This window comes from Biomphalaria glabrata, chromosome 16 (genome assembly GCF_947242115.1).
Source record: "Biomphalaria glabrata chromosome 16, xgBioGlab47.1, whole genome shotgun sequence".
NCBI lineage: Eukaryota > Metazoa > Mollusca > Gastropoda > Planorbidae > Biomphalaria > Biomphalaria glabrata.
Window position 1 is genome coordinate 16,005,297 of NC_074726.1, and position 15,317 is coordinate 16,020,613.

General features: G+C 37.3%; 1 long non-coding RNA gene across 2 annotated transcripts; it reads left to right on the plus strand.

Moving 5' to 3' along the window:
• The first annotated feature begins 4,835 nt into the window (after positions 1–4,835).
• Positions 4,836–14,330, plus strand: LOC129923263 (uncharacterized). Of its 2 annotated transcripts, none has more exons than XR_008775179.1 (4): positions 4,836–5,170; positions 6,388–6,531; positions 6,633–6,778; positions 14,100–14,330. It is a non-coding gene; the product is annotated as an uncharacterized LOC129923263 (long non-coding RNA). The 2 variants fall into 2 exon arrangements; XR_008775178.1 differs by lacking the exon at positions 14,100–14,330 and adding an exon at positions 9,915–10,281.
• The last annotated feature ends 987 nt before the right edge of the window (positions 14,331–15,317 follow it).

The following is a 15,317-nucleotide window of genomic DNA, read 5'->3' on the forward strand; positions in this document are numbered from 1 at the left end:
TTGTCTTTAAGGATTTCATATGTCTTGGAAAGGTATCGTCCATAAAATACTTCTGCAAGAGATGGTAGCTGTGATTGAGTGATATAAGATACTTCTTCAAAAGATGGTAGCTGTGTTTGAGTGATATAAGATGCTTTTTTGAATTAGTCTATTTAGTCGATTCTTTGTGCCTTTGAAGTATTACCATACACCACCATCTGACGACTTAGGTCATTAGACTACCTTAGATAGTTGTAGACAAAAATTAAAGGATTGTTTTGTCAAGTTCTAATTTTCCTATCAAATTATTTCTAAAACCTAAAATCATGCTCACATTTTCTTGGTCATTTGTGGAGATGTCGTTAGAAACTTGTAGGATAGAAAGAAACAAACCCTGGTCCAATAGTTCAGTCTGTAACGGTGTGGTTCGGTGATTATGTGTCTAATTGTGTCTATATGACATGTCTAAATTTGTTTATATAACATGTCTAGATGTGTCTATATGACGTGTCTAATTGTGTCTAAATGACATGTCTAGATGTGTCTATATGACGTTTCTAATTATGTCTAAATGACATGTCTAGATGTGTCTATATGACGTGTCTAATTGTGTCTAAATGACATGTCTAGATGTGTCTAAATGACATGTCTAGATGTGTCTATATATTTTTAACGGCGACGTCACAACTGTAAAAAAAAAATAATTTCCGGAAGAATTCAGTTCCTTTTAATCAGACTGACCAGCCAGGTCGTGGTCTTTCTTTTGTCCAGTCGAGGTCAGCCAAAGGGGAAGTGAATGAAATAGCCATTAGTCATTAGGGAAGGGCCTGGATGGGTGTCATTGGAGGGATGGGGCGTTTTTTTTTGTGTGTGCACCCTAGAATGAAATGGGGTATATGGAGTGTCAAACAAAAAGAGAATAAAAATGGCGTCATTATTTGCATTGACCACTTGAAGTGACCGCTGTGGATGCCAGCCAGTGAACCCATTGTCTCTTGGTGGAATCGGATCAACTTCAAGTGACGTCACTCGGGTTACAAGCCAGAGAATCAAAGGTCCCACATTCTGTAGAATAAAAAGCAATATGTCCTTGACCCTTCCATCCGATTACACCTTTTCTTACAACCATGAGCACCAACATTTCGTATTCAATTTCAATTTTAAAAGGCTAAAAGTAGATTCCCAGGGGATCAACAAAGAAGTGAGTTGTATGTTTCTCTTTAGTGACATTTCCTTATTTAGAAGCACGTACTTGTCTGGTAGAGTGTGCTGTGAATGTGCTAAGAATGCGCTGTGTGCTGTTATTGTGCTAAGAATATTATGTGAATATGCTGGTAGTATGCTAAGATTGTTTCAATCAGTCAGAAGAACTATTGACATTGAATTTTACTCTCTCATTAAAATGTATGACAAGTTCAAAGTGTAGGACGTAATTATCTACTTGTCCTTGAAACTCAGTCATTTCTTAGGAAGTGAGATCCATGTCTTGACTGTACAGTTAATTACTGGTACATCCATTAGTGTCCATACAGACAAGTACAAACGTTAGAAACAACACTAACAGAAATACAAAACCTTACGACCACTGTATCCAGGTCTTTGAGCCGAAGTGTGTTGTCAAGAGTTCATTTCCAGGTCACTTCCGTCTACCCAAGGGGCTTAGCGAGGCGCCTAGAGGGCGATACTTAATGGCAACACAAAATGGAGAATTAAGGTCAACGTTAGTGATACGTTTTACAGATCTGAGACTTTATGGTTCAAGACATAGTGTACGGGCTCTCAGTACAACAGTGGGGGCTAGACAGTCTCTAGTGCAAAGTCAGGGTCGTAAATCCAGTAGGAAGGGAGAACTGACCCTTGTCCTTTAGTGCGACGACTGTCAAGATTTAGTGATGTGGCGACGCCTTCGAAGGACAAAACATCGCAGTGGCGAAGGTCTGTCTGAAAGAACCCACTCTTCATAATGTAATCTACACCGACATGGGCCGCAGGTCGCGGTCTGAAAGCCCAAAGTGTAAATTAAATTTGTGTGCGTCTCGCTTTCGTCCTTACTCATTAATTATTTCTCCCGAGACGTGTCACAGAAATGGGAGATAATTAAGTTTTAGTTTCTGACACACTGTCCCCAACAAAACTGTTTATGTAGAGAGTGATTCATTTGATGGAGTCCAAACTGTTTATGTAGAGAGTGGTTCATTTGATGGAGTCAAAGCTGTTTATGTAGAGAGTGGATTCATTTGATAGAGTCAAAACTGTTTATGTAGAGAGTGGTTCATTTGATGGAGTCAAAACTGTTTATGTAGAGAGTGGTTCATTTGATGGTTTGATGGAGTCAAAACTGTTTATGTAGAGAGTGATTCATTTGATGGAGTCAAAACTGTTTATGTAGAGAGTGGATTCATTTGATAGAGTCAAAACTGTTTATGTAGAGAGTGGTTCATTTGATGGAGTCAAAACTGTTTATGTAGAGAGTGAGTCATTTGATGGAGTCAAAACTGTTTATGTAGAGAGTGGTTCATTTGATAGAGTCAAAACTGTTTATGTAGAGAGTGGTTCATTTGATAGAGTCAAAACTGTTTATGTAGAGAGTGGTTTATTTGATAGAGTCAAAACTGTTTATGTAGAGAGTGATTCATTTGATAGAGTCAAAACTGTTTATGTAGAGAGTGGTTCATTTGATAGAGTCAAAACTGTTTATGTAGAGAGTGGTTCATTTGATAGAGTCAAAACTGTTTATGTAGAGAGTGGTTCATTTGATAGAGTCATAATTTATGTACAGAGTGATTCATTTGATGGAGTCATAATGTCTAAGTACAAAGTAGTTCATTGGATGGAGTCATAATGTCTATGTACAGAGTGATTCATTTGATGGAGTCATAATGTCTAAGTACAGAGTGATTCTTTGGATGGAGTCATAATGTCTATGTACAGAGTGATTCATTTAATGGAGTCATAATGTCTAAGTACAGTGATTCATTGGATGGAGTCATAATGTCTAAGTACAGAGTGATTCATTTGATGGAGTCATAATGTCTATGAACAGAGTGATTCATTTGATGGAGTCATAATGTCTAAGTACAGAGTGATTCATTGGATGGAATCATAATGTCTAAGTACAGAGTGATACATTTGATGGAGTCATAATGTCTAAGTACAAAGTGGTGCATTGGATGGAGTCATAATGTCTATGTACAGAGTGATTCATTTGATGGAGTCATAATGTCTATGCACAGAGTGATTCATTTGATGGAGTCAATGTCTATGTACAGAGTGATTCATTTGATGGAATCATAATGTCTATGTACAGAGTGATTCATTTGATGTAGTCATAATGTCTATGTACAGAGTGATTCATTTGATGGAGTCATAATGTCTATGTACAGAGTGATTCATTTGATGGAGTCAATGTCTATGTACAGAGTGATTCATTTGATGGAATCATAATGTCTATGTACAGAGTGATTCATTTGATGTAGTCATAATGTCTATGTACAGAGTGATTCATTTGATGGAGTCATAATGTCTAAGTACAAAGTGGTTCATTGGATGGAGTCATAATGTCTAAGTACAGAGTGATTCATTTGATGGAGTCATAATGTCTATGTACAGAGTGATTCATTTGATGGAATCATAATGTCTAAGTACAAAGTGGTTCATTTGATGGGGTCATAATGTATACGTACAAAGTAGTTCATTTGATGGAGTCATAATGTTTAAGTACAAAGTGATTCATTTGATGGAGTCATAATGTCTAAGTACAAAGTGATTCATTTGATGGAGTCATAATGTCTATGTACAAAGTGGTTCATTGGATGGAGTCATAATGTCTAAGTACAGAGTGGTTCATTTGATGGAGTCATAATGTCTATGTACAAAGTGGTTCATTTGATGGAGTCATAATGTCTATGTACAAAGTGATTCATTTGATGGAGTCATAATGTCTAAGTACAAAGTGGTTCATTTGATGGAGTCATAATGTCTAAGTACAAAGTGGTTCATTTGATGGAGTCATAATGTCTAAGTACAAAGTGATTCATTTGATGGAGTCATAATGTCTATGTACAAAGTGGTTCATTGGATGGAGTCATAATGTCTATGTACAAAGTGATTCATTTGATGGAGTCATAATGTCTAAGTACAAAGTGTTTCATTTGATGGAGTCATAATGTCTAAGTACAAAGTGGTTCATTTGATGGAGTCATAATGTCTAAGTACAAAGTGGTTCATTTGATGGAGTCATAATGTCTAAGTACAAAGTGGTTCATTTGATGGAGTCATAATGTCTAAGTACAAAGTGATTCATTTGATGGAGTCATAATGTCTAAGTACAAAGTGGTGCATTGGATGGAGTCATAATGTCTATGTACAGAGTGATTCATTTGATGGAGTCATAATGTCTATGTACAGAGTGATTCATTTGATGGAGTCATAATGTCTAAGTACAAAGTGGTTCATTGGATGGAGTCATAATGTCTATGTACAGAGTGATTCATTTGATGGAGTCATAATGTCTAAGTACAAAGTGGTTCATTTGATGGAGTCATAATGTCTATGTACAGAGTGATTCATTTGATGGAGTCATAATGTCTAAGTACAAAGTGGTTCATTTGATGGAGTCATAATGTCTAAGTACAAAGTGGTTCATTGGATGGAGTCATAATGTCTACGTACAGAGTGATTCATTTGATGGAGTCATAATGTCTACGTACAAAGTGGTTCATTTCATGGAGTCAGAACTGTTTATGAGTAAATCAAAACATCCTCTTCGTGACAGAGCACTTAGTAGACAAAGTTTTGTTTCGGTCAAGTCCCTAGGACTGGGAGAAGCTGGATAGAAATGTTCTCAAAGTGTCTGATGAATGATGACTAAATGTACGCCATCACCTGTTAGTGAACAAACAATTTAGTATGTGGAGTGTTGGAAGAAAACGAAATCTGCGTGTTTGAAGTACACAAACAACTAGTCACAGTGTTTGACGTACACAGACAACTAGTCACAGTGTTTGAAGTACACAAACAACTAGTCACAGTGTTTGAAGTACACAAACAACTAGTCACAGTGGTTGAAGTACACAAACAACTAGTCACAGTGTTTGAAGTACACAAACAACTAGTCACAGTGGTTGAAGTACACAAACAACTAGTCACAGTGTTTGTAAGGAAAAACAAATAGGTGCCGCTACTCAGTAAGGTAATACTTAACTTTCAAATACTAATAAATTAATAATAAACATTAAAATACAAGAAAAGTAATATTTTTCCGTTACGTTGAAAAAGGTGCCGGTACGCCGTACCGGTGAGTACCGTCACAAAAAAGCACTGACTAGTAGTATAACCCCTGATACAATCTAGACTTTGGTACCCTCCAGATTTATTGCGACATACTCAAAGAAACAAGTGGATGAGTGTATAACAGATGTAGAGTTTGGAGGACTATTTAGGAAGTTGACTAATAATGTGCTAGATTTGCATAACAAACTTCAGCACTAATTACCGAAATGGTTGGTCTAGGGCCAACTAGACATTTAGTACACGAGGTAAAACAATGGCACTGAGATGTACTCGCCAAACGCCTAGAGAACGTCCCAATGATGGGTCCACTCAAGACTTCACAGAGACAAAGACTTGGCTCGGCGCGGTGGGGACCGGGCCACACCTCTAGCGTCGTGATTTTAGTAGCCAGCAGGTCGGAAACTGCATGTCAAAATCATTCAGCTCTCACGTGCCAATCGATGGCTGATGATTGGTGAGTTTCAAAAGTTAGTAGCGACATCTAGAATTTAATTAAGGAACAGCTTGGCGGTTAGGGTTAGGGTTAAGCAATAAATATATACAAAAAATAAAGCGTCCCTAAAAGGAAGACCCTCGAAATCACTGCCATATATATCAGCTCATAAAACAAAATAAATTTATTGCCACTGATATATTAATTATCTCTAATTGTTTAATTTTTTTTTCTTGAATTATCTTTTTTCATCTACTATAAATAATTGTGCGAAATTTTAACTTGATCCGAGAATATGAATCGGGAGAAAATAACGTGTAAAAAACGTAATAATGGAAATGACTCCATATATACTGCAACATCTCTCAATAAGTAGCATTTATTTCCCTTTTTAAATACAAAAACAAAATTAATTAATTAGCAATAATTAATTAGCTTATTGTCAATTTCTCGATAGATCAGGTTTTGTTAGGTACAACAAATAATTCTGTCAAGTTTCAGCTTGATCGGGGATGTGTGTGTGTGAGACATAACGTGTACGAATATTGTGCCACACAGACAGAGTGAGTTGATAGAAGCTTGGTAACAAGATCACACCTAAAGCAGTCCCTGTGACTCACGTCTTTCTTGACCATTTTTTTGTTTGTTTGTTTGGAGTTCAACTAATTTTAATTCTCAAGTAGAAACCATGTAAAGCCTGAGACATCCACTAGAAACAGATACCATTTGTCAACACAGAGCCTCTTGAAGTTGAAGAAGATGACCTAAAAACCTTTCCGAGCAAGGTAACAGCTCCAGCATCTCAACCACTCATCAGTACAGCAAAGGTAAACTAAAATTTAATGGCTGATGTTCTAGACATAACTTTGTCGAGTTTGTCGAAATTCCAACTCTCTGGTTTTTCCTTGGCCAATACTTTTTTTCAAAGATGTTGAGATGAACAATTCCTCTGATACAAATGCTTCACAAGGCAACATCACAAATGTCAATCAGATTCGTCCAAGACTTAGGAAAAGAAAAAACTTGCATGGGCCTGGTCCTTCAGTTGCTCATAGAAGTTCCAGAATGCGTCTTGTAAGTATCTGCCTTGAGAGAGCATTATCAAAAATCTAGTTTCACAACTTAATCATCAACACATTTTCTAAATATTTGAAGACAATTTTTATAACCATTTCTTATACGTCAGATCGAAGACAATTATGACAATTTTTTTTACAAGTTGTTATGAAGCAAAGTGTACAAAGTGTAATGTTATACTGACTTCAAGATTTACAAACTGGTTTTCTATTTTCTTTCTTTAAAAAAATAGGAAAATACCATCGAAGACAAATTATTGCCTGCAATGTAGGTACAAATTTAAAAACTTCCCAACAAGCAATTTTGAAGTCAAAACATTGCGATAAAATTTATCTTGAATAAAAAATGATAACTAATAATAATACAGAAAACAACGTTTTAAATAATGTCAAAACTGTGGCTGAAAAACTAAATATTGAAGTCTTTCAATTGATCTTTCGGACAATTTTAGTGGACCACAAATCCCTAAGTTATAGACTACTGATGCTGCAAGGCAACATTAGAAGACAGTAATCTAGACTATATTACTGGATATATATATATTACTATATTATTATATATATATCACTGGATTCAGACATATGGTATATAATAGTCTGATAAGCTCTACTTAGAAGCGCTAAATGTTCACGCTCATCTATTTATTGATTTAACTCTTTAATGAATAAACGCGGGAAAACCTGCCGGACGTATGTGTGATCAATGCGATCAATGCGATTGACTATACTTCCAGACCAAACTTAATTTTTAGAATATTATAATTAGAAAAATTATAACCGTCCAGCCCGAGGTTTCCCTGTATGACCAATAGTTAGTTATTCTTTTAACAAAATCATTTAGTTGAAATCCTTGCTTGACCAAAATAGAGCCTACGATTGTCCCTTATATTTCTGTATCAACCTGTGCCCCCCCCCCAAACCATACTTACTATGACGTAATTAGACGGTCAAGGTTCATTTCTTCTTACTCTACGTGTGTGTGTGTACTTCAATGCTGACTGCCAAATGTCACCAAGTCATGAAGATGACAGTGACAACAAATATGAAGATTCAGAATGCCGATTCACGGACATATATATAACTTGTTTATTGAACATACAAATAAAATACAGGCACAGCCGCACAAGTCTAGCAAATGACATTTCCAGTATCATTAATACATAATAATAATAGCTCAATATCCAATAGACTGAATTATAGCTACACAAAATACATACGAATCTATATATCAACTTTATAACTAAAATCCAACCGTCCTGGACTAGGAACAAAACCCACACTGTTTTACACTGAGTTACACTGAGTTACACTGAGTTACACTGAGTTACACATGAGTTACACTGAGTTACACTGAGTTACACATGAGTTACACTGAGTTACACTGAGTTACACTGAGTTACACTGAGTTACACATGAGTTACACTGAGTTACACTGAGTTACACATGAGTTACACTGAGTTACACTGAGTTACACTGAGTTACACATGAGTTACACTGAGTTACACTGAGTTACACTGAGTTACACATGAGTTACACTGAGTTACACTGAGTTACACTGAGTTACACATGAGTTACACATGAGTTACACTGAGTTACACTGGGTTACACATGAGTTACACATGAGTTACACTGAGTTACACTGAGTTACACTGAGTTACACATGAGTTACACTGAGTTACACTGAGTTACACTGAGTTACACTGAGTTACACATGAGTTACACTGAGTTACACTGAGTTACACTGAGTTACACATGAGTTACACTGAGTTACACTGAGTTACACATGAGTTACACTGAGTTACACTGAGTTACACATGAGTTACACATGAGTTACACTGAGTTACACTGAGTTACACTGAGTTACACATGAGTTACACATGAGTTACACTGAGTTACACTGAGTTACACATGAGTTACACTGAGTTACACATGAGTTACACTGAGTTACACTGAGTTACACATGAGTTACACTGAGTTACACTGAGTTACACATGAGTTACAATGAGTTACACATGAGTTACACATGAGTTACACTGAGTTACACTGAGTTACACTGAGTTACACTGAGTTACACATGAGTTACACTGAGTTACACATGAGTTACACTGAGTTACACATGAGTTACACATGAGTTACACTGAGTTACACATGAGTTACAATGAGTTACACATGAGTTACACTGAGTTACACTGAGTTACACATGAGTTACACTGAGTTACACTGAGTTACACTGAGTTACACAGAGTTACACTGAGTTACACATGAGTTACACTGAGTTACACATGAGTTACACTGAGTTACACTGAGTTACACATGAGTTACACTGAGTTACACATGAGTTACACTGAGTTACACTGAGTTACACTGAGTTACACATGAGTTACACTGAGTTACACTGAGTTACACTGAGTTACACATGAGTTACACTGAGTTACACATGAGTTACACATGAGTTACACTGAGTTACACTGAGTTACACTCCATTCTAAAAACATCTCACAAAGTAAAAAACAATCCAAAACCAAACAATCTTGAAGTCAACAATCTGAATTGCCCCCCTTCTCCTCTACAGTTAACAGGAGACCCAGGCTGACCAAAACTCAGCCTTGATTAGACCTTCGCTTTTTTGTTTTTAAACTAGGATAAACAATGCGCTGTAGATCTCAGTAGAAGGATTGCTATCTCATACTGCAAGACAAAACGTGGCTTACAACGCAGTCCCAAGTCCCAATCTGTCCTAAGGGGGCGACAACGTTATGTTTTGTTTCATCAATGGAGATGTCAGAAGTAAAAGAAACACTTCTTTAACTTTCGAGACATGCCACTTCTTGTATTCTCTTAGTTACTCTTCATGTCTATCTCCAGTGGCCTGGGGATCATTAGGTGTTCATTCAGTTCATGTTTGAAACCTAGTCTTTTTGTCTTTGAAAAGTTCTGGATCCGCCCTCTCGTGTTCAGAGAAGAAACAAACGTCTGTTCAGTACTGCCTTGCATGTCGTATTTCACGTCTCTCTTGTATTTTGTTCAGAGCTGAACTTTTCTTGACACTCCATGTACAATTGCCCTTTCATGTCACACGATTAGGTTTTTGTTTTTTTTTGGCTGGACCAATTTTTTTTTCCTTTTCCTTGCAGATGTCGTGCCAAGACGTTCAAGAGTTGCAAGTTGTTGTTTTTACTTGTTCTATTGGTTGCTGTTGTTGTCGCTAGAAGCCGCTGATAATTGTAGAAAGCACAATTGCAATCCCAACATGCTGCCCGCAACTGTAATCCTCGCCATTAGCATATCTGACACGAGTTCATTTGAGGATTTGCTCGGACTTTTAATCTGAATGTTCTCAACACATGCTGTTCCACTTCTGTCCATGACGGGGATAGAGCTATAAGGGTTGGCGGAGCGCGCTATATTAAAAGTAAATAAAAAAAATAGCATTCGGGTCATGAGTGTTTTTTTTTAAATATATTTTTGTTTCTTATTCTTCCAAATGTACATTGTTTGTATCTTGTGGGGTCTTGGTTTTGAAACCGATTAAGACTGGAATTGGATTTGGGATTATTAGGACGCCCCTGAGTCATTCCAACTCTACTGGGTACCTGACTTACGCTGGGGAAGTAAATGCGTTTCTTCGTTGAGCTGGCCACATGACGCCTTCGTTAAGATTTGACCATAGAAACAGATAAGCTTTACATCATCTGCTCCCATCGATTGAGAGATCTGAAACCTTTTTTAACGTAGCCTTCTCCCATTGTGTACACACTTTACGACTCTTTGGAAACAAAACAAAAGAGTCAGAGCTGTAGGCGGAAACACAACAAAGAGTAAGAGCAGTAGGTGGAAACAAAACAAAGAGTCAGAGCAGTAAGCGGAAACAAAACAAAGAGTCAGAGCTGTAGGTAGAAACAAAACAAAAAGTCAGAGTTGTAGGTGGAAACAAAACAAAGAGTCAGAGCAGTAAGCGGAAACAAAACAAAGAGTCAGAGCAGTAAGCGGAAACAAAACAAAGAGTCAGAGCTGTAGGTGGAAACAAAACAAAGAGTCAGAGCTGTAGGTAAACAAAGAGTCAGAGCTGTAGGCAGAAACAAAACAAAGAGTCAGAGCTGTAGGTGGAAACAAAACAAAGAGTCAGAGCTGTAGGTGGAAACAAAACAAAGAGTCAGAGCAGTAGGTGGAAACAAAAACAAAAAGAGAACATTAATAAGGAGAATGAAGTCAGTTCAACCGTCATAGATGGCATGAGCATAACCTGCGGACAATGACGTCAGACTTGTGACGTGGCAAATAGCTATTGGTCTCAACTGCCCACAGGTTGTGACGTGGCATCAACAAAAAAACAAATAAATAAAGCAAATGACAATCACCAAATTCCATGAGCGTGGCCAAGGGAGTTTTGAATTTTTTTTTTACGTAAAAACTGTCAATCTAAAGCAAACAACAGTCAACAGATTCTATTAGCCTGGCCCAAAAAGTATTGGTTGAAATGTCTCTATACGACACAAGTCGGCCCCATTTCTGATGGAATAAGTCTTTCACCCTATTTACACATTTTTCTATAACTTCTTAGATTTCTTTACATTGAAATATCAGGCAACCAGAAGTCTGTAAACTGGTCCGTAAACCGTCTGACTGACAATAATCTGATAGTTGTTTTTTTTTTAAAGTTGTTTTTGTTTCTGTTCCTTCTAAATGTTCTTTATTTATATCTTTGTATCTGCCATAGGGAACAAAGTCTTCAAACCTTTTAAGTCTGTTTCTCTTAACTTTCGAATTATGTTTTTGTGAGTATCTGTTTGTTAAGTATATGTTTGTTAAGTACATGTTTATAAGCACATGTTTGTGAATACGTGTTTGTATGTCCATATTTGACAGTGAATGATTCTATGAAAGTGTCTGTAAAATGCACTTTTTGAACTAGACCAATATGTCTGTTTCATGTACGGTCAATCCATGCCATCAGTTAAGGCCAACTCTATAAATTGTTTTAATGCGCTTATGACCAAATACCGCTTCTCTTCAGGGAAACTTTCTGAACTTAGAGTTCTAGATTTTAAGACTAGATTATAAATAGACTTTAATAACATTATTATATAGAGTATAATATAAGTTGACTTTAATAACATAATAAATGTATAGAGAGAATCTGTATATCAGGAGTTCTAAACCTAAGGGTCGCGACCCCCTTGGGGGTCGATTGACGATTTCCCAGGGGTCACCTAAGACCATCGAAAAATGGATGATTTTTGTCTATTCTAGAGTTTAAAACGATATTTTACAAACTTTTTTTTTACTGAAGTTTCTTTTCTTTTTTTTTAGCTATATGAAACAGAATGATCTCAAACATTGTAATTGTCGCAGCAGAACTATTTTGAACAGTTTTGAACAGTTTAACTTAATGTAAACTAATGTACACCACAACGTTACACTATTGGGGAATCATGGGTATTATTTCAATGGTGACGTCGTGGTGAAACTATAAAGCAATTTCGTTTAAATTATTGAAATGTTATTGAAAGTCATGTCTTCGTTATGGACCACTCCAGGGGTTCTCACACGACTGAACGTTCAGAAAATAAATGTTGATATGGTTTTAGTTCACTAGTTTCAGCAGAAATTGTAAACTCCCAGTGCGTTATTTGAAACGAGGATCTATTAGCTTAATCTATTTAGCTATAATAAATGCAACGTCATTTTAATACTAAACATCCGAGCTATGATACCCAGTACTTAACGGTAAAGATAGGTATTTAAAAAGATGTCGATTTTAAAGACGATTTTCTTTTTTGCAAACTACTGGAAACTATTACAAAAGTGAAGTGGTGAAGTAGAAAATCTTTTTGAAAAATATTAGTGATATTCACACAGATGGTGTTTCCAATTTTGCAAGTATGTTAGTCTGCATTTCATAAAGAATGAATCATCAAAAGTATTTGGAACTTACTGTGTGATTCAACCACGAAAGTAACCAAGACACTGCCAAAGGATTACAAGTAATTAAAAGCGTAACTGCATGAATCTAATGTAACATGGCTCGATTTGTCTGAAATAATCTGATCCTTACAAATTGGCAAACTAAAATGGAATTTGAAAAATGTGCATATTGCCAATCATATCTACTCTCAATGAGGAAAATGAGAATGAATCTGCCAAACGGATAGAATGATAATCTGTGAAAGAACATTTGCGCATGCGCGCGAAATTTCATCCAACTTTCCAAATCTGACATGCCGTTTGTACTTGCCATATCTTCAATTACAGTCAAAGTTGAAAGTGTTCCGGAGACAGAAAAAGTTTATTGAACTCATTAATAGCGATGTAGAGAAAAATGAATTCTCTTTAATGTCAAATTACAAAATCTGGATCAATTGTTTGCAGTCATATCCTGATTTTTCTGTAACGCAATTTTTTCACCATTTCAAATAATTATTTTAGTGAAACATGGTTTTCCAGCTTTTTAATCATGAAATCTAAATAAAGAAAAGGACAGTAGTTGTGATCTTGTAAAGACAGTCCCGGGAATCTCTATTCTGGCAAAATAAAAACAAACTTGATTTACTTTTGTCCCGATCACTGCTCTTGCTCCATCATGCTTTTCAAATGTTCCTATAAACATAGAACGTGGATATGGTGACTAAGAAATAGACAAGTAAATAGATGATCAAACATTCAGTTATTTGTACTGTAATCAAGAGAGAGAGATCTATTGAAAGACTATAATTCCAAACAGTTTCGTGATGAAATCTAAAGCTCTGGCAATGCACATTTCAAACACTTACACCAGGAGATTGCCATCTTATATCGTAAGGAAAAGTGACGAGGCGGTCGCCGCAGTGTAGGGAATTGTAAAAAGGGGTCGCCGAGATAAAAGATTGAGAACCGCTGCTGTATATGATAAGATGTCCTAGAATCTAGCAAAAAAATTGTTTTTATTCTGTTTTCTTATGTATTGAATATACAAAGAAGTGAGAGAAGAAGTTCTATTCAGAGTCGGGCGTAGAAAGTATACAGACCATAAGTAGACACTGAAATCAACAAATAACGTGAAGTAACCAACTAAAGAGTCTTCCTATTACCTACTGGCTTTCCAAGCAGTAAAAACGGAACCAAACAGCTTTGTGGCAATTTAAAAAAATGTAACATTACTATAAACCAAACAATAAAATGTTTCTACTTATGACTGTGGTTATGTGACAATGAAATATTTGAATGTGATGTTATTGAGTACTGTAAAACTTCTGTTTTAGTAGTCGCTAGCTACATGGATTACTTTAGTGCGAACTTAATCACCCAGACATACTGTCTGCACATTTTAAATTTCATTCCAGAACTTAGTCAACACAGACGTGCACAGGTTCATGGGGTGGAAGATATATTCAAGGAGTTTTTGTCCTACAGACGTCAGTTTCATTGGAACAGGTTATACAGGACATTAGCTTCAAGGTATGCTGAGCATGAGGTAAGTGGTACACAAGGTAATAGCGCTAAGTACAGAACAAGCTGGTCAATAGGAAATGAGTGGTACTCGAAGGAGAAGCACGTTTATTATAATAATGTTTTAAATGCTTTTGAGTTGGTTGTTGTTGTTTTGTTCAGTGAGCAGACTAAAAGAGGTCTAAAAGAACATTAGCAGATATCATTTATTTCGGCAAGCAGGGTGTGTGTAGTAAGCAGAAGATGGCTGGTAAGCAGATAGTGACTGTTAAACAGGGTGTAAGGTGTAATCAGGAAGTGGTTGGTACACAGGAAGTGGCTGGAAAAAAATAAGTGGCTGGTACGGAAGAAGTAACTGAGGAATTGGCTGGTACGCAGGAAGAGGTTGGTACACAGGAAGTGGTTGGTACACAGGAAGTGGCTGGTACGCAGGAAGAGGTTGGTACACAGGAAGTGGTTGGTACACAGGAAGTGGTTGGTACACAGGAAGTGGTTGGTACACAGGAAGTGGTTGGTACGCAGGAAGTGGTTGGTACACAGGAAGTGGTTGGTACGCAGGAAGAGGTTGGTACACAGGAAGTGGCTGGTACACAGGAAGTGGCTGGTACGCAGGAAGTGGTTGGTACGCAGGAAGAGGTTGGTACACAGGAAGTGGCTGGTACACAGGAAGTGGCTGGTACGCAGGAAGAGGTTGGTACACAGGAAGTGGCTGGTACGCAGGAAGTGGTTGGTACACAGGAAGTGGCTGGTACGCAGGAAGAGGTTGGTACACAGGAAGTGGTTGGTACGCAGGAAGTGGTTGGTACACAGGAAGTGGTTGGTACACAGGAAGTGGTTGGTACGCAGGAAGTGGTTGGTACGCAGGAAGTGGCTGGTACACAGGAAGTGGTTGGTACGCAGGAAGTGGTTGGTACGCAGGAAGTGGTTGGTACGCAGGAAGTGGTTGGTACACAGGAAGTGGCTGGTACACAGGAAGTGGCTGGTACGCAGGAAGTGGTTGGTACGCAGGAAGAGGTTGGTACACAGGAAGTGGTTGGTACGCAGGAAGAGGCTGGTACACAGGAAGAGGCTGGTACGCAGGAAGTGGTTGGTACACAGGAAGTGGTTGGTAC